General features: G+C 42.6%; 1 protein-coding gene and 1 long non-coding RNA gene across 2 annotated transcripts in view; one reads left to right on the top strand and one right to left on the bottom strand.

Annotated features, from left to right (window-relative positions):
• Positions 1–19751, bottom strand: part of LOC140577735 (THAP domain-containing protein 6-like) — a 150841-nt gene that overhangs the window by 117123 nt on the left and 13967 nt on the right. The gene's annotated exons all lie outside the window — the stretch shown is intronic.
• Positions 9954–10482, top strand: LOC140593562 (uncharacterized). Its single transcript, XR_011993953.1, has 2 exons — positions 9954–10062; positions 10154–10482. It is a non-coding gene; the product is annotated as an uncharacterized lncRNA (long non-coding RNA).

The raw sequence follows: 19751 nt of genomic DNA, 5'->3' as shown, positions 1-19751 counted from the left end.
ACTAATTGGTATTAATAACATAATTGCCCATTAGACATCTTATAATGATATCATAAACGACTTTGCCTCCAGAAAAGCAAGGAAACACAAATTCTAAGGAAAGTGGAATATTGAGGTGGAATGTAAAGTTGAGTTAGTTTGTCTTTTCATATAAAAATATCCTGTTTGTATTTGACTAATTTGTAGTTCTTTGGTATTTAGCTTTATATTTTATTATTTATTATATTGTACTTGATTGTATTGCACTTTTTAAATGTTGCAAAATTTTCTGACCAAAAGTAATTAAAGTGGTTAACGTTAGCCTTATATTTTATTATTTATTTTATTTGTGTTGATTGTATTGCACTTTTTACATGTTGTAAAAAATAAATAAATAAAGTGGTTAAAGTGTTTACAGTAAGAGCATTGTCTACTAGTTTATTTTGCCACTTTTCAGTACACCACATTAAGTATGCCAACTGGTACTGCAAGACTTTGAATGTTAAAGTGCAAATTAACACCTGACTGCTCCTGTGGGTTTGCTACTGTTACAATTGAAGATCATAGCAAGGGTAAAAACATTGGTATGATGTAAGCAACACAGCTACAAAAAAATAAAATTTATATTGGGTGTGTTAGATTTATAGTGTGCGAATAATAAAGGATTGACAATAATTAGTCATATTGGTGGCACAGAGGGGCCCCCAAATAAAATTCTGCTTAGGGCCCCCTGAAGGCTTGGGCCGGCCCTGGTCATAGTAATCAGAATAAATTGATGAAGACCGAATCAGATTATTGTGAGAGCGAGGACTTCACTCAATTTTATGCAATTAACAGAAAAGCAGGTATCGCTCTTCATGATGAAGGTTTTTATGAGTGCAAACTGATAGATGACAATTTATCTGTTTATAACCACAGTAGATTGGTCAGTCAATGTAGATAATAATTATAGATTTTGGACATAGCTGTCCACAATCACTGTACAGCAGGGGTCACCAACTCCGGTCCTGGAGAGCTACTATCCAGCAAGTTTTCTATCCTACCTGGCTTCTGATGAGCCACACTAGTAAATACCAGGAGCAGGTGTGTTATTCTGACATCTAGTGGTTACTGGTGGTATTGTTTCACTGAGATGACCAAAACAAATATTAATTGTTCAGTGCAGCGTGAAAATATCATGTTACTGTAGCTAGCTGACTAATTTGAACAATGCAATGTAGCATTTGCCTGATTAGTTAGCTGTTAATTTACCTATTAAAAGGGTCACCTTAGTCATCATCTTAACAATCACCCCCGAGAGAGATTTGGCAGGAGCTGCCACTGCTTCAAAGCTGCGTTTTAGAGATTGTTCCTATTGTCACAAAATGTAAGGATGACAGGTCAGCATCCATGAGCTCAGCTGACTGATCCCCCAGGTACATTTTCCAAGGGCTCGCAGTTTCAGTCTCCTTTAGCCGACAAAACTCTAGTTGAATAATCTTAATCAGGGACTAACATTACTTCACCACACATAGCGTACGATTCTACTAGTGTGTGTGTGTGTGTGTGTGTGTGGGGGGGGGGGGGGGAGTTTGGGAAGGTGCCTGTTTTATTTTTTTACCCTAACCCTTCAGACAGTCTAAGTCGTCCATCGCTTCTAAGGCTGCATTGTCTTTCACAAGCACATCACTGGAGGTTCTGGTCCATTTGAATGGGGGGGGGGGGGAACATCAATTAGATTTTTACATTTTAAAATGAACCGTTAATGTGTAATGAGGACTCTAGATGTTTTTTTCAAAATTACAAATCACTTTGTAATGGACACCTACAGTAGGTCCAAGTCATGAAGCTATAAAATGCAGGTGCCCCCCCCCGGCCCACCCAGAACTGCCACAGGAGCAGATGATATAGAACAGGATACATTAGAGCTACACTTGGCTGACTTTCACAGATTTGATCCTTTTGAAACACTGAAAGCACAGAGGGATCTACCAGTACATGTGGATGAACCTGAGTTTCAAGGTCCTTAAAAGTGACCATTATGGACTCATTCCGATCGATCCTCTCATTTTCTATAATATCGTCAGTCAGCAGTATTTGAACAGATTCATGCACTTGATTAAATTAATCCAATGTCTTTTGTAGAACCAATGACTCCAGGGCTGTCAAATGTCCCATAACTGACCGTGAGACACTCACAACTGGGTCCAATCTCATTCTCTCACACTAAGCTTGTATTTTCTCCTGCAAATTTTACAATTAAACCAAAGTGTTACATTAACCTCCCTGAAATCATGGCATTGGTGCTGTAGAATGCTGCGTGTGTGACAAGAGCTACCTGCACATTCGGGGTGTTTTCTATGGAACCAAGTACATAATCTAAAATATACAATCCAAATATACAATCTAAAATCTAAAATATAGTGCAATGGTGAGTGTAATGGCGAGGATGTACAGACTAAAGTTATTTGTACAGTAAAGTGAACATGTGCAGTATATGTGCATTCCAGTACATTTTCATATTTAAGCATGGTGATGTTCAGGGACACCAAAAAGGGGGGTGGGTGGGGGGGGTTGCAGTTAGGATGATTACAGGGGCCCTAAAATGCAATTGGTCTGGGTTAGGGGCCCAAAATCTCTAATGACATCCGTAATGATGCTAAATATTAGTCCATCACTAATAGATCTGAAAGCCTGCATGTGTGACAGTTTACGTGTGTGTGTGTGTGTGTGTGTGTGTGTCTATCTGTCTGCCTGCCTGTTCATCCCACTACGGTGTGTCCCAGACCGGCTCCACTTTCCTCTCAGCTCTGCAGTTCCTGCTCTTCAGCGCCCCCAGCCTGAGCTCCAGCGACATGACATCGCCCACCCTTTCCTCCATGTCTCGCAGCAGCACGCTGTTCCCCAGCAGCTCGCTTCGTTGGCGCAGCCGCAGGTTGTCTGCCCGCACCCTGTCCCGAGCCCGCTTGCCGCATGTCAGAGAGTCACGTGACCGTGCCACCGCCACCTCCATCTCTGCCAGGTCAGCTGCAAGTGCCATCTGCACCCATCGCAGCTTCTCTGTGACGTGCACGCACCTGCGATCTTGTCGCGCAGCAACAGAATCTCTGCGACTCGCTCGACCTTACCGCTGTACGTCTGGTTCTCCAGCTTCAGCTGCTCGAAGTCGAGGATGTGCAGCCCCTCCGCCAGCCCCTTCTTGGCAGACAGTGCTCTCTCACCCTTGGCGATGCCGCCTTCAGCTTGATGTTCTCCAGGCGCACACGCGCCAGCTCCTTCTCCTTGTGCCGCTCGGCTGCCTGGATCTGCTCCATCTGGGCCTTTGCAGATTCCTTGCCCAGATGCCAGGCCAACGCTGGTCCTGCCACCTCCTGCTTCCGGGCCTGGAGGACCTGCCACTCCAACTCTGCCTGGCGAAGGCTCTCCTCACCCGAGAGTGTCTGCCTAGTTAGGAGGTGGGACTCCTGTTTCCTTCTGATCAAACATCTCGCTGTGCAACAGCTCATCTCCAACCTCTTGGTCAACCTCAGCTTCACTGGTGCCCCTGGTTTCTGGCTCAGCGCTCTCTGATGTTCTTAGCTCATCCTGTTCTTGTTTTCCAAAAATTTTAAATGAGGAAATTCTGAGGTTATTTGTTTCAAAAGCATACAGTGGCATGCAAAAGTTTGGGCTTAAAATGTCTGTTAAGTCAGCAGAAGATGAACTGATCACCAAAAGTATAATAATAAAGTTAATGATGACACATTTCTTTCATATTTTAAGCAAGATTAAATTTTATTTCCATCGTTCACAGGTACAAAATAACAAAAAATGTAAAGGGTCTGAAGCAAAAGTTTGGCCAGTCCAAGATCAGCCCTTAGATAACGTTTACGTTTAACTTGTAAAATTAAAATAATTAATGCTCACCAAGCAGGAGAAGGCTACAGGAAGATAGCAAAGTGTTTCCAGATAGATGTCTCCTCAGTTCATGATGTTATTAAGAAATGGCAGTTAACAGGAATGATGGAGGTCAAGAAAACTTTCTGAAAGAACTGCTCATTCAATTGCTATGAAGGCAAATAAAAAGCCCCATTTGACCGCAAACGACCTCCAGGAGGATTTAGCAGACTCTGGAGTGGTGGTTCACCGTTCTACTGTGCAGCGGTACCTGAACAAATGTGACCTTAATGGTAGAGTCTGCAGGAGAAAACCTTTCCTGTATCCTAGCCACACAATTCTGCATCTGAAGTTTGCAAAGGAACATCTAAACAAGCCTGATGCATTTTGGAAACAAGACCTGTGGACTGAAGAAGTCAAAATAGAACTTTTTGGCCACATACCGAATTCCAGGAAAAGAACACCTGTCCAACTATTAAGCATGGGGGTGGATCGATCATGCTTTGGGCTTGTGTTGCAGCCAGTGGCACAGAGAACATGTCATTGGTAGAGGGAAGAATGGATTTGAATAAATATCATGCAGCAAATTCCAGCAGCAAAAAGTTGAAGTTAAAAAGAGGATGGGTCCTACAATAAGATAATGATCTAAAACACACCTCAAAATCTACAATGGAATACCTCAAGGTGAAGGTTTTCCACGGCCCTCAGTCACCCGACCTAAACATCACTGAAAATCTGCGGATACATCTCAAAAAAGCAGAGCATGCAAGACAACCCAAGAATCTTGCAGAATCAGAAGCCCTTTGCAAGGACGAATGGGAGAAAATCCCCCAAATAAGAACTGAAATATTGAAGGATTGAGTGTAGATGAAGATCTAAGAACATCAGAGCATAATATTTGAGTGTAGTTCAAATATAACAAATTCATATCTTTTAAGTGCTGAACTGAACATATTTTTTGGCAAGAATTTACTTTAAAAGTTTGATTACTTAAATGTTTTCAGGTGATCTGTATGTAGTCGGGGCTGTTCTGGTGAGGCTGGGTGTGGTCGGGGTCCGATGTGGGCGTGACACACACATAGAGAATGGATACATTTATATTATGCTAATTGCATGATTCTCTAATAGTCTTTTTCAGATGCCCACCAAGTACCAGAATGTTGTTTTATAATTAAAATACTGATAAAAGAATTAAAACTCAATATATTCAAGTATAACATGCTGTAAAATTTTATATGACTTGGAAAATGACAGAAAATAATTTTACAAATGAATTAAAGTCGACCCGGCGGCCCAGAAGGATAAGCGGTTTGGAAAATGGATGGATGGAAGCTCAAGTGTAATAAAATTCATTCATCATGTTTTGCCAGGCGGACAGGAGGCGTTACTGCTGATCCAGCTTCTGCTTGACCTGCTGAACCCAGTCATCTCTGGGATCAACACACGCTTCTTTACCCTTTGTGGTGTAAAGTCTGAAAACTGAAGGGAAAAAAATTACATGGTTCTGCATCTCACTTGTTAGAATCTGTCTCCATATGCATCTTACCGTGAACTAAAAATTAGTTCTGTTATAGATTTTTTGCACACAACAAATATTAAATCTCAAAACAGTAATAGTTCAAAACAATACATGAGTAAAGTTAATATTTACATAATTCCAGGTTTAATGCAGTTCTTACGGGTCTCTACATATCCAGCTATCTGGTCCATCCTCAGTATTCCAGGAAAGTACATAAAACAGCAATACACCGACAGATTGCCATCTGGATTGACATAAAGAACATAAACTGCATATATGTACAGCCTGCATACAAAATATATACAGCCACTCTGAATATATACATGAAAAATGCACAGCGAAAAAACTTATAATTGGGTCAGTAACCTTGCTTGTATCAAAGAAATTTATAGAATCCTATAAGTCCTAGACTTAAATGGTCTGCAGCCATCTGGACAGACATGAAGAACGGAAAATGTATATACAATCTATATACAACGTATATACAGCCATGTATACATACATACATACATGAGAAATATGCCCAGAGAAACTGTGTTCATGTTTCACAATTGGGTCCATGATCTTTATTAAAATCCAGGATACTGACAACGTCCTGATGAAAGCTGTGAGATGCTGCAGACTTACCTTGAGCCAAAGTGGAGGACAGCAGCACTGTCGTCGGGAGGAAGAAGGCAGAGATCTGATGGGGCTTCATGATTCCACTGGAAGTTTCTGAAGATCAGTGCCGCTTCTACAGCTAAACTGAGGCCAGCAGAGTCTAACCACGTCCTTTTAGAGGGGTTGTGTGTCTGAGGTGGGGGTGGATGATAGATAAAAGGAATAAACATTTATCTAATATGTATTAGCAGGCACTTTTATCCAAAGCAACAAACTTCTTTTTGAAAAAGCAGAGTCCCTGCAGCAATTGGAGTTAAGGTCTTTGCTCGAGGGCCCAACTGTGAAGTCGTAGGATTTAAACAGGCAACCTTAGGCTCACAGACACAGCACCGTAACCCACTGAGTCACACTGCAGCCACACAATCACCAGTTAATGCACGTGAAACAAACTCTGACCATGACATGATCTTCACTCACTTTGTCAGGAGATTAGTAAACACAAATCTCTCTTACAGTGTTTATAGAAGCAGAACAAAGAACAATAACTAGGAAGAAATATTACCTCAGACTTAAATGACACACTTTTAACTTGGAAAGCATATTCATTGATGACATGTTCAGATGTTTGGGTGACAATTAATACAGTATGTTTTAACTATTATCTCAGATTAGAAAAATCATTGAATGCTGCCTCAAAGTACCTGATTATCAATCTAATTACAAAGGGAGGTATAAAATACCTGCAACACCTAAAGCCCAACATTGTGTGACTTAATGGGGGGGGGGTTTCCCGTGATAATTTTTTCCAACCTTCTCACAGATTGTTACAGATAAATTCTTGGGCCCCACAATGTTCATGGGGAGTTTGGAAAAGATCCATTGAATACTTTTAGAGGTTCTGTGTTCACAAGGTCAATTGTCGTCTATAGCCGTCCAATCCTTCCTTTGTTGCCACCTAGTGCTGCTGTTTCAATTTTGGGCCAATTTGTCTCAAAATGAAACCAGGTCAAGATCTTTTTTGTGAGGCAGCACCCAGGAAAAGCACTGGCACACCCTGCCCTGGAAGGAGCAATCCAGGATGGGACTCCAACCTATCACCAAGGCCACACAGTCACTCACTATGGGCTGATTGGTAACTCTGAATAACTTCACATGTTTTTGGACTGTGGGGGGAAACTGGGAAACCTGGAAGAAGCCCCATGATGACACAGGGACAACATGCAAACTCCACACACAAATCAATAGAATGCACAGCTTGCGGAATTACATTTTAGTAAAACAAGCTGCAAAGAAACATTAAATACATCCTTCGCTGCATGCCACAAAGGGAAATTGTCGGTCTACGTTATTGTAACTAACTTTCATTTCCAGAGTTCAACGATGTCCGTGTTTGCGACTTGCTTATCATAGGAATCGCATATATATATATTTTATTCACCTTTCTTTTTTTGTTATTAATCGTATATTAAATATATTACGCCAGCACAATAAGAGTGCGATTACTAAATTAAATTATAAATATACTTAACTAAATGCAACTTAGATTCCCCTTTAAAAAATAATATCGTGGCAATAGCTACATTGGCTAATTGCCGGCTTCCTCTCTGCGCAGCGCTCCACGCGCCATTTACAGCCGCTGCGCGTGGTGTTTGTTTCCCTCCCTTGGGTTTGGGTACCTGACATTAAAAGCGTGTAGGATGGCTGATTTAATATTCTCATGAAAACTAGAGGTGTATATTGTGAGTTATTGAAACTGATTTTTTTTTTGGTCGAACTAATGCCAGTGGGTGTGTTTGCAGAATAGTTTTATGTAATACCTGTGATTTCTTGGAGGGGAAAAAAAGTTATTTCATGTTTTCGTTCGAATTTCCGATGCGTTACGTAAGTATGGAACGTACCTTGTTCCGTTGCCTAGTTACTGGACGCCACTTCGTCGGTTTCTGTCTTACTGCAACATGGCTTGTCCTCAGCGGAGACACGAAGTTCCTGAGATCATCTTTGATCACAGAAATGAGTGATTTTACCGCAGACTCGAACTGTTGGGAGAAGTATGTACTATAAAGATACCGTAGATAATTAAGTTGCAATTTGTCTTGTAGCGTAGAGCTCTGCAACGGGGCGGGACGCCCGCGGGACTCCTGGGATGCGGCGCGGGTCTACATTTGAGAGTTTCTTGTACCGGAGCGGGATGAAAAATCAGTCCTGCGCAGACCTCTAGTTGAAATAAACGCAGAGCCGCGCCACAAATTTCAATGTTTCCCTATATTTCTGTCATTTTGACTGTGAAATGTTTCTATTGAGACTGTTTAGATATTTTGTAATTCAGGTCTGTAGCCTAGTTAGATAAAAAAAAAATTTGGTACCTTATTTAATTTTTATAAGCCAAGATATTATAGCATTTAAAATGTGTCCGGTATTTTTGGCACACTCTATACTACACCAGCCTTGCTTGTGGGATTCAGCAGGTGGGAGCTGGACAAACCATAACAGATGTGGGCGGGAGCGGGTCGAAATATTACACATTTCTGCGGGATCAGGATGAAAAATCAGTCCCGCGCTGACCTCTACTGTACTTGTGTTTTTAGGGAGGTTTTGCCCAATGCTTCAAGATGATGGACATTTTCACTGGAGAGATATTTGCAGTGAAGGTGATTCCGATAAAGCACTCTGATGGAATAAAAGAGGTATGTGGTCTGAATCCTGCTTGAAGTCAGCCCCCTCCATAGTTAAATTGCATTTCCTTTATGCTCATTGTGGTAACACGTCTGACATTTCAGAGTCTCCGAGAAGTGGTGCTGCTGAAGCTGCTGCAACACCAGCAAGTTGTAAACTTCTCCCATCATGTAGAAGATGAGAAATTCTTCTATATCTTCATGGAGCTGTGCAGTAGGGGGGTGAGCCCAGCTGTTTCTGGCCTTTGCAGACAGTTTGTTAAGGTTAAGACTCTATGTCGACTCACGCCATCCTTTCTTTTCCCATTCCAGTCGATGCTAGACCTCCTTCAAGAACGTGAAATCCTCAGCAAGCCAGAAGTGCGGTATTACATGAGGCAGCTCATTGGGGCATTACGACACATCCATGGCAAAGGCATTGTCCACAGGGACCTCAAATTAGGTATGTGTGCCTGCACACGTGATTTGTTTAATTCTTCACATGTTAGTGTTGGCATTTTACATGGCATTTCCTGTGTGGTTTATATGATTGCTGCCTGCTGTTGTATTCTGCAACTGTTTAATGTCTGGTGTTATTAGGTGAAATATTTGAGTCATTGGTCTTTCAGAGAACTTATTATTAACGGAGGCCTTGGAATTAAAAGTGGCCGACTTTGGACTGGCCACCAAGCTGGAGCCACTGGAAAGCAGGCAGAAGTGGGTTCTTTTTCTTAGATTCTCCAGCAAATCTTTCAAATTGCTCATGCAACAGGCTGAAGCACATGTATACTGTTTTCCTTTTGTGTGTGTTGTAGAGGCTTTTGTGGGACGAGAGAATATGCGGCTCCTGAAGTGTGGAAGATGGAGGGACAAGGGCCAGAGTCAGATGTCTGGGCGCTGGGGTGTATCATGTATGTATACCTTCTCAATCGTCCTCACAGTCAGAGCCAGAGTCAAGAATGATATCTGAAATGCACCAATGCAGAATGTTGTTATATGCAAATGAAACTCAAATGCCGTTGCTGACTTTCTCGATACAGGTATACGATGCTTGTTGGTGCATACCCCTTTGATGGCGACACTGAAGAAATCAAGCTGCGTGTCACTCAAGGAGAGTACACTCTACCCAAGTACCTCTCCTCATCAGCCAAGAAATTGATTTCTTGGATCCTGCAAAAGAATCCACAGGATCGGCCCACATTGGAGCAAATCCTAAACCATAAGTTCTTCACTAAGGTACATGCAAACTGCTGGTCTGCTGAGTTCAATAGTATTCATGCGTCCTGAGGAATTGCTTTGCTCAACCGAAACATCTTAAACTACAACCCTAGGGCTTCACTCCGGAGGAAATTCCATCAAACAGCTACCACAAGGTGCCAAGATTCAGAGCAGTGAAACGCGTAAAGCACTTCTTCGTCAGGCTGTTCCGCCGCATATTTGGACAAAGGAGACCCAAAGGTAAGTAAGCTCCTTCAACACAAACCTTGCTAGTCCAGTATCTCTCAGTTCATCAGGCTCAGATACCTGGTTTTCCCATGTTTTCTTGCAGATATGCCCCACTGTGAATTGAACATGAAAACCAGCAGAGAGAACAGCGGCCCTTTCGTCTACAGCAGGGGTGTCCTAACTTTTTTTAGTGAGGGCCACATACGGAAAAATATTCCGAGGGCTGGGCCAACTTACTAGATGTCAGCTATGTATGGGCTCATCTCTTTTGTATCTTTTGTTCAATCAATCACATCTGGTCAATAAATTATAATTATGCTTAATAATTTAATGTGTTTATATCATGCCCCGCTCCCCAATCAAATTTAAATGTTCATTTGTCCTGGCTGTCATATGTGTCTTAAATAAATCAGTGTGATTTTTTTACTGTGATTATTGTCTATTGGCTTTTTATTCTTAACCCAGAGGGATTTTAATATTTATTATTGACTATTTATTATTGTTTGTCTGGTGTGTGTGTGTGTGTGTGTGTACGGTAACGTGGTTTATGAAAACACTTCACGAGCCAATCATAACGCATTATTCAGTTACATTTGTGTATAAAACCTAACTATGTATGGTCCAACCTCCAGTAGAGTTAACAGGAGTCCGATGTTCAGTAAAAGAACAGAAATACTGGAAAGCATCTGACTGGGGATCTCTGATTATATGCATTACCAGTGTTGTATGGTGTTCTTCCCACAAAATACTGGAACCACCTCTTCCTTCTTGTTTTTGGAATTTATACTCTGCTTTAGGAAAAGGTTAAACTGTAGCTGTATGCCTTTCCATCCATCTTCTAAACCAGCCTGCCCTCTATTAAAGGTCAGCAAATGGCCAGATCCAGCCCATCTAGAAACTTATTTGCCCCCCAGAACAAGGTTTGCCTTTTTACTTTTCATTACAAAAAGTTTTGGTATCTCACAAAAGGGCGGAGCGTATCCCAGAGGCCATGGGCACCCATACTTGGATATTTTGGCTTTAGTTCACTTTGGTATGTGTTTTGACTGGGGGGGAGACCAGAAGTAACACCATGATGACACAGGAAGAACACAAGACCTCCACACAAGTGGAGCTGAGGAAGAGGCTCAAACCCTGGACCCGCACCACCACACCTCCCCCGATGGCGTATACAGGCTATCGGTGAGAAATGAATGCAAATCTGGATGAAAATAAAAGGGTGAGATGTTGCATAAGCCTGTGGAAACAATGCCATGATAAATGTGCACCATAATCACAGCTAAAGGAGGTCCAATGAAAAATTCAAATGGCAACTTTTTTTTTGGCCGGGCATAGTCACTCTATTCTTTGAGGTTCTCGCTGATGCGGTTGATGTTCTTCCTGTGGTTGTCCTTGGGGCTGAGTGTCCCGGAGGCCTGCTTATGGGCAAAGCTGCGCATGGTGCATACCAGGGGTACAGTCAAAGGGTACGCGTGCTACTCGGAGTACTTGTTCACCTCTACAGTGACTGGTCCATCGCCCTTTTCCTCTTCCTCCTCTCTGTTGCATATCCTATAAGGGGAGAACATGAGCTTCTTGCACTCCTGCGGCACCTCCTTGTTGAGCTTGTCCTGCTGCTGCACTATGGGCCACAGCGCCTCCCACTGGTTGGTGACGTTCTTGTCTAGCCGTGCTGGCTGCTGCCAATCCCACTCTTTTATCCATTTGTTCCTCCACCAGATGCAGATCACCAGGCAGGAGAATGACAGCATGTAAAAGAATGTGCTCAGGGCCGGTACCAGGTACTCTTCCCAGGAGGATAGCCAATCAGAACACACTATAGCCCGTGCTGCACAGCCCATTGGCTGAAGTGGCTCACAAGAATTCCAGTTACAGTCTACAGGGAAGCAGGCTCGCACTCATATAGGCAGACGAGTAAGAGTATTTTGAAACGGAATTCTCTACGGCAGATGGCTACAGACAGAACTGCTCGACTTGTTTACAAAGGTAAACAATACTACTGGACCTACACAGACATACACAATGATCACACATTTGTTCTCCCAGTGTGTCAGTCTACTACAGGGGTCATCAACTCCGGTCCTGGAGAGCTACTATCCAGTAGGTTTTCTGTCCCACTTGGCTTCTGATGAGCCACACCTGCTCCTGGTATTTACCTGAGAACTAGTGTGGCTCATCAGAAGCCAGGTAGGATAGAAAACCTACTGGATAGTAGCTCTCCAGGACCGGAGTTGGTGAGCCCTGGTCTACTACATACATATCAAAATATTGGATCACTTATTTAACAAAGGCAGCTACAGACCATGATTCTGCCAAAGGAGAAGGCTGAATTGAGCATGAAGTCACAACTAGCTGACACTGTGCCTCCCACAGATCCAATTCACCTGCTAATTTGGGGAACACCTGCGTCTCAACGTTGACCTCGATAATGGCCAGCATGAGGTTGCTGTTGTGCCATTTGGACAGCAGATGGGGCCATCCTGACTGTGAGGACCCTCAGCCTGAAACCACATCCCACCTGCTGAAACCTAAGGTGATGAAATGGAGCTATCCTGAGGCAGGGAGGCTCAGACCAGTTATGGTGGCAGTGAAAGCCGTGCTCCATTATCACGAGCGAGTTTGATAGCCAAGCCACAGTCTGCGGAGGGACTCATCTGCAAGCCTCACATTACCATGCATGCCCGCCGAGGACAAAGTTCTTTACAGTGCCCTCTACAGACTCAATCCTGCTAGTACACTTAGACATGGATAATGATTAATGACCTTTCACATGCTCATACCTGCCCCAACATCCAGACTTTTTCAAAAATAACCCAACTCATAAACAGATCCCATTAAAGCCTGACAGACTCCTATTAACTCAGGCAGCTTGTGGTCACCATCCCACCAAAAGGAAAGGCTACTATGGGGAGGGTAGTCAGAGACGCCACTGATGAGAGCTTTACTTACCAGGAATGAGGGTTTGTGTTTGTGGGGGGAAATGGAAAACAAGATGTTACTACACCCTCCCCCGTACACAGGAAACACAAGCTGGTGGCAGAACATCCGAGCTGTGGGTCAGGATGCAGGAATACACTGACGGCAGTCAGTCCATTACAGCTCTGCTAGTGTGGGCTATGCTGACATCATCAGCATAGCCTGGATTTCTGCTTTGCTGTTTTTGGAAGTCGCCAGTTCAAGCGCTTCAGTGATGCAACTCCAGACTAGAGTCAGACACACACGAGGCTTTCAGATGTTAATAAAGTGCAGATTCAGGCTAAAAGGGGACAGTGATGTCTCTCAGGAGCCCCAAAACCTGGACACATACAGCAGATGGGAGGACCCTCTGCATCTACTCTGCATCTACCAGGGAACCATCTTCTGGACAAGAAGTAATGTCATCTCTGCAGCTCTTGTCTTGTGACCCCCAACCCCCCAATCTCACTACATGCCACTGCAGCTGATTGGCTGGAATCCTGCAGTAGGATCTGGAAGGGAGCATAAGGGCTGATTTATACCTTGCTCTCACAACACATACGCCTGTGCATCATGGCTGCCACATGGTTTCTGTGTTCATTCCACACGTCATAGATGCATGTACACGAGATGCAATCCCACCAAAAACTGGGGTGGCATTACGGTCACCTTTTGTCACGGGATTATCTGTTTATATACGGCAGTTAGTATTAAAGTAACATCTGATTGTTTAAGACTGAATGGCCGGTAGAGCTGTATATTTTCAGAGGCAAGAGAAAATTGAGAGCACTATTGTGTCCGTCTGTGTACAGCGTCTTCAAAATTTAATGGCAGGTTAAGATTGTAAGAAAGCGGCATTATGTGTATGAAGTACAATGAAATTCTAACTTGAAATTCTGACTTGCCTGCTTTCATAAGCAATGTTATTTTTCAAAACAGGTCCGGTATTTATAAATCTTGGTTACAAAATTCACCTAGAGCGTGGGGTTTACGTTTCGCTAGAACATTTATATTGTTATAAGAAACAAAACTTAGCAAGCCGTGCAACTTTAATGACGCTCCTTTTCGGGATTATCTACTACAGGTTTAACATTATTGTAAAGTTCACCGCCGCTACTTTTGCATGAGCTCTGCATGGCTCTTCAGGCTATTCCTCATCATTTTCATCCTTGCTTGTTAAATCACTCATGAATAGACATGTTTGTGGGAAATTGCTTTATTTACAACTTTTTTCATTATAAATACTGCAATTCTTATTGCAGAAATTGATATTTTCAAGTGTCATGCAGCTGAATTACAAATTACTATGACGAAATATCTGGCCCCCTGGTAGACATGACCTTTAACCCTGCAGGAGGCAGGCGCTGCAGGAAGCGTTTTCATGCTTGTAGCAGGTACCACCATTGCTGCAGGTGGTGGCTTTTACCTGCGAGGGGGAGGAAGTCAGACGGAGCAAAAACACGCAGGCGACTGATCGGGGGGGCAGGCAGAGTCAAACCGAGACAAAAACATGCAGGCCACATATTGGGTGGGGGGTGTTTGGGGTTTGGCAATCAGGGGGAAAACATGCAGGTCACGGAACGGGGGGGCAGACAGACCATGGCAAAAACACGCAGTCTGGCCAGATCTTGAATTTAATCCATGCCGCAGAAAGACATCCACAGTCCAATCAGTCAGGAGAAACTCATTTCTGTTACTGCCAGAGAAGATCATGGCGCCCCAGTGGTTCTCAGCCCATGGACTCGCATGAGAGTACCACAGCCCTCACAGGTGGATTCAGCATATTAATTTGGGCAGGAAGTTAAACAGAACCTCATCATCATCACCATGGGGTCCAATGGTTTCAAACCTCACTTCTGAAACATGGGTCACATGACCCAAGTGGAGCCATCAAGACATTAAGTTGATCATAATTATCACAGCACTGCTCCAGCACGAGACCAGAAGCATCTTCATATCTGTGAAAGAACCCAATGTTGTGTCTTGATCCAGAAGCACAAAAGTGCAATGACTGAAAGGGGCTTGAGTGAATCCAAGACAGAACGGCCAGCTAAATGCCAGTTTGGCACTTTCAAAAAAAGCTCATGCCTTAGCAAACATCAAATCAGGTGTTGAGGCAGGCCTGGTCCTCAGGGTTTTGCAATCTTGACACAGATCTATAAACATGCTGAAACATATGAGGTCTTTGAGAAAAGTATTACAGTCGAACCTCGTTACAACGTACCCCGTTTATAACGTTTACACCAATACAACGTTCAAATTTCGATGTCCCGAATTCGCGTAATGCATTATTCCATTTGCCGGTATCGCTTAGAACGTACACCTTTACAGCGTAAACTTCGATATAACGTATGATTTTCAGAGGAAAATAGGCAAATTGACCTTCGTTACAACGTACAGCCTCATCTTCCGAGCGCGCGCACAATTCAGAATCGGCTGTTGCCGGCCATCTACATCGCTACAACACCTAACTGTATGAACCTATCCTCACGAAGCATTCCACGCCGGCCGGACTCCTTGCATGCAGCCCCCGTTTTTTCATGGTTTTGCATGGTGTCATGCTGCCGCATATCAAGCAAGATGCCTGCTAAAAGGAAACGGATTTCGCTGACCGACAAGGTGGAAATAATTCAGAATTATACATGGCAGCCTTATACTGCCGACGCGAACTAAGTTCTGAAACTGTGTGGTTATTGGGGTAATTGTGTGACATATAGTGAAAGAAATTAACAAAAGACTGATATCTAACACATGTATCGAAATTTATTTCAGCCAATTGAATCATATACAGGTGCATAATTTCGGTTTGACATTAGGTTACAGTAAGGCGATTTGAACGATAAGCCGGCAGTGGATTTTGCGTTATGTCGGCTGTCTATGAGTAACTGATATTAACCTAGTTTGAAGAATATAGTTCCTATTATATTCTTCAAACTACACAAGCTGTATGTCATAGTGTCAACTTGAGGGGTGTTTTCTAAAAGTTTTTTTATATACATTTTGTGTTCTATCATTCATTTTGAGGGACTTGGTTACAACGTACTATGGTTATAACGTACAAATTCTTAATTCCCCCGAGGTACGTTGTAACGAAGTTCGACTGTACCATCAAGAGGGCATCATCACCTAAATACACTTTGCTAGGAAAACACCACCGGTGCAAACCCTGAGGAGCAGACCCCGTGTGAATGGTCAGCAGCCCAGTCCCTGTCCTTCTGAGCAGCCCACGCCTCTCTGCACACCAGGTCTACAGCCATGGTGCCCCTGTGGTTTCCGAGACCTTCACTGAAGCATGAGCAGCGACCCCCACCTACTTCACTGCTGAACTACACAACCCCAGAAGTGAAGAGACTTCGGTCCCTCTCTTGGACATGGTAACCACATGGTTGCTGGTTCATAGATTTTGAAAGATCAGATACATGCCTTAAGCTTATCGTATCATTTACATTGCTTTTCACAGTTTTCAGTGCATCCAGATAGTACTCACAGGGTTTCACTATTTCCACATTTTGTTATAGCCTTTTTCCAAAATGGGTTAGATTCAATTTTTACCTCAAAATTCTACACACAATACCCCATAATGACGAAGTGAAAAGTGTTTGCTTGGCTGTTGGCCATGTATGATGAATAGATGAACTTTTATTAAATGATTAGTTGGGACATCTGGCCAAGTATGGAAAATATGATACGTGATGGGGGGTTGGGGTATTAGAAAAATCTGTGCACTAAACCCCTAGAGTCCCGACTGCATCCCCCAGTGAGAGCAGTGGAAAGTGAGAGCCAGGAAACTGGAATTATTAGCAGCTCCAGATTATATTAGGAAGTGGCCTCCTAACCTGTGGGGGCTGATCCTTCCTGACGGGCTTTCACTGCCCCTCCAGATACAGACGTTTTATACACCCCCCATTCTTATTGGGTAATGTAAGGAAATCAGCCTGCCAGCACAGTGACACTCCACATCACTTTTGGCTTGTTTTCCCTCCTTTTGTCCATTTATGCTGTACAGGAAGTGCATTGCATGATAGTTTTTCCACGATGTCCCATGAAGTTATGGTCTCGACGTTCTCACATCGTAACCCCCCGCCCCCAATCAATAACAACCAAATACAGAAAGAGTATTTACTGTTGGAGTCTGACTTACTTTTTATCTTGCTAATGTGTTGGGTTTAAATCTTAAAAGCTTAAAGTTTTAGTATGGATGCTGCAGCGCCCCGTCACAATGAGACCGTTCCTCTAACACGGATCTAGGTGTGCTGGGAGCCATGGCTCTCTGTCCTCCCCCAGCATCCACCCCCCCATTGACCAGACGACATGGCCCTCTGTGAGTTTGAGACTGATAGCCATGATACGATACGATTTTCTCTTGATTTTTTAACAAAATGAGCTGCAGACAAATTTATTTAAAAATATTCCTTTATTTTTCTTTCTAAACTGTACAAAACGTGTCCTTTTCTTAACAGTGCAACTGAAATTGAATAAAATACTTAAAAAAAAAACCCGAAATAATAATAATAAAAAAGATTTCAAACAGTAACGCTTTACATTAATTGCACCTTCATAATTATTTTATATTACATTCATAGAACGTTCAGTACACCTTCATAATGTATTCATTAAGTATTTAGAAATCATTCATAAACATCATGCATGTATACATGCTTTACATCCTAACATCCCTTAACAGCTTTAATATACATTAATAACAAACATTACATGATTATACAATTATAATGTTTGTTATTATAATATAATGTTTGTTATTTATGTATATTATAGCTGTTAAGGGATGTTAGGATGTTGAAGTGTACTTGCATGCTGCTTATGAATGTTCCATGAATGCATTATAAAGGTGCACTGAATATTCTATAAATGCATAATGAATGCATTATGAAGGTGCACTTAATGTTCCATGAATGCATTATGAAGGTGCACTTAATGTTCTATGAATGCATTATGAAGGCGCCCTGAATGTTCTATGAATGCATTATGAAGGTGCCCTGAATGTTCTATGAATGCATTATGAAGAAGCACTTAATTTAAAGCGTTACCAAGTAAACTAAGGCTTGCATGTGCAGCTTTTTAGTGTAGTTTGCCCTTTTAATAACCTTCGCTCTTGCAGTGGTGAATTGAGCTCACTGTGGTGCCGGTGTTCTGTCATAAAATCCTACCTATCGAGACGTGCTATCGAGCCTTTCCGCGTATATGCAGTTCCACCGTCTAGGGATTAGGGTTAGGTTTTAGGTTTAGGGTAAGAGTTAAGGTTAGGGCTATCGATTAGCACTACGGTAGCATTTTTCGACAAGGCAGCATAAATCGACAGAACACTGGTAGACATGCTGAAGCATGTTCGCTGTGCTGTTTTGTGTATTTTATCAATCTTTTACAATGTTTGCACAAGTTTTATCTTGTCTGTGCTTTTCTCACTATTTTCGTTTGTGATTACCGGAAAGCTAAAATGCTGCCACACCGCCGATTTAAGATGGGGGGGATGTCCTCAGTTTCGAATTCACTCGCCATCTCGCGTTCGGTCAAAACCACAAACTAACGTATGACGTCAACATGAATACGCAGTGACATCTGATGTCGAACTGACGCCACGAAATCAAATGTAATATTACACCAGTTTTTCCTGTTAAGTAAACTACCATGAAGTACTCCTAAAGAAGCGATTCAATTTCCATATCAGCCGGTTTAAATCATACATTTACCTTGATTTTTAACCAATTCGCGATTCATCGTTACATGCCTACATTTCATGGATGAAACTGATTCTGTGGAATCATGAAATGCATTTTGTCTTTTGCTTAATCACGAAAGATACCACAAAATGCCTTTCCTCTTTTGCTGAGTCACGAGACGTATGTAATAGGCGCACACCTGTGGGGGGAGCAGTACCTTCCAATGACTAGAAGGTGGAGCGCCGGCTTTGATTTTGCAGACACCGTGTATTTAAATTAAACTTGCATATTAATGGGTTAAAAATAGAAATAACTCTGATAGATCTCATTGATTCCCTCCTGTTGTAGGCTATGCCACTTTCCCCTGAATAATACTGTCCCCGATAGTTCAGATACAACACACTGGGGAGCCTGTGTGTAAAATATAACAATAAAATGACGAGTATGAATGGATTAATACAAGGAGTAACAGACTCTCTGCGGATCCTCATAGAATCATTGGTGTCAGAAATAGCAGATGGAGCTACAGTTACTCAACCCGGTCCGCAGAGTGTTCAGGGGGACAGTCAGGACAGGACAGTCACTGGTCAGCTGCCTGTTGTAAGGAAGGTTCCTTACAGTAGCCAAGTGCACTTTCTATTGTGTCATCACTGCCACTGCTGCCTGGTGATTTATCATCAAACTTCTCTGCAGTTTGTGTCTCTTCTAGACCTTCTTCTGCCTTCATCTGTTGTTCATTCCTGCTATTTTCAGCAGGGTTTAACCCATCCATCACTTTACTAATTAACTCCATCATATATACAGTTAAAAAAGCACAAGGACAGAAGGCAGGGAATAACCCAGGATGAGGTGCCAACCTATAACACTGGTATTGTCTGAGTGTCTGTTTTTGTGTCGTGCTTCTGTGTGCTCTGCATTCCCTTGGGGTCTGTGTGTAATTATACTATTTCCAAAGGGAAATATGCCGGTAGATGTGTAAATATTGTTTTATTAAATAAAACCCTGTAAATATACAGCTAACTGAAGTGGCTCTGAGTGCTTAATCTTTCCATGCTGAGTCCCACATGG

This window comes from Paramormyrops kingsleyae, chromosome 12, assembly GCF_048594095.1.
Source record: "Paramormyrops kingsleyae isolate MSU_618 chromosome 12, PKINGS_0.4, whole genome shotgun sequence".
NCBI classification, from domain to species: domain Eukaryota; kingdom Metazoa; phylum Chordata; class Actinopteri; order Osteoglossiformes; family Mormyridae; genus Paramormyrops; species Paramormyrops kingsleyae.
This window is presented reverse-complemented; position numbering and strand designations above follow the sequence as displayed.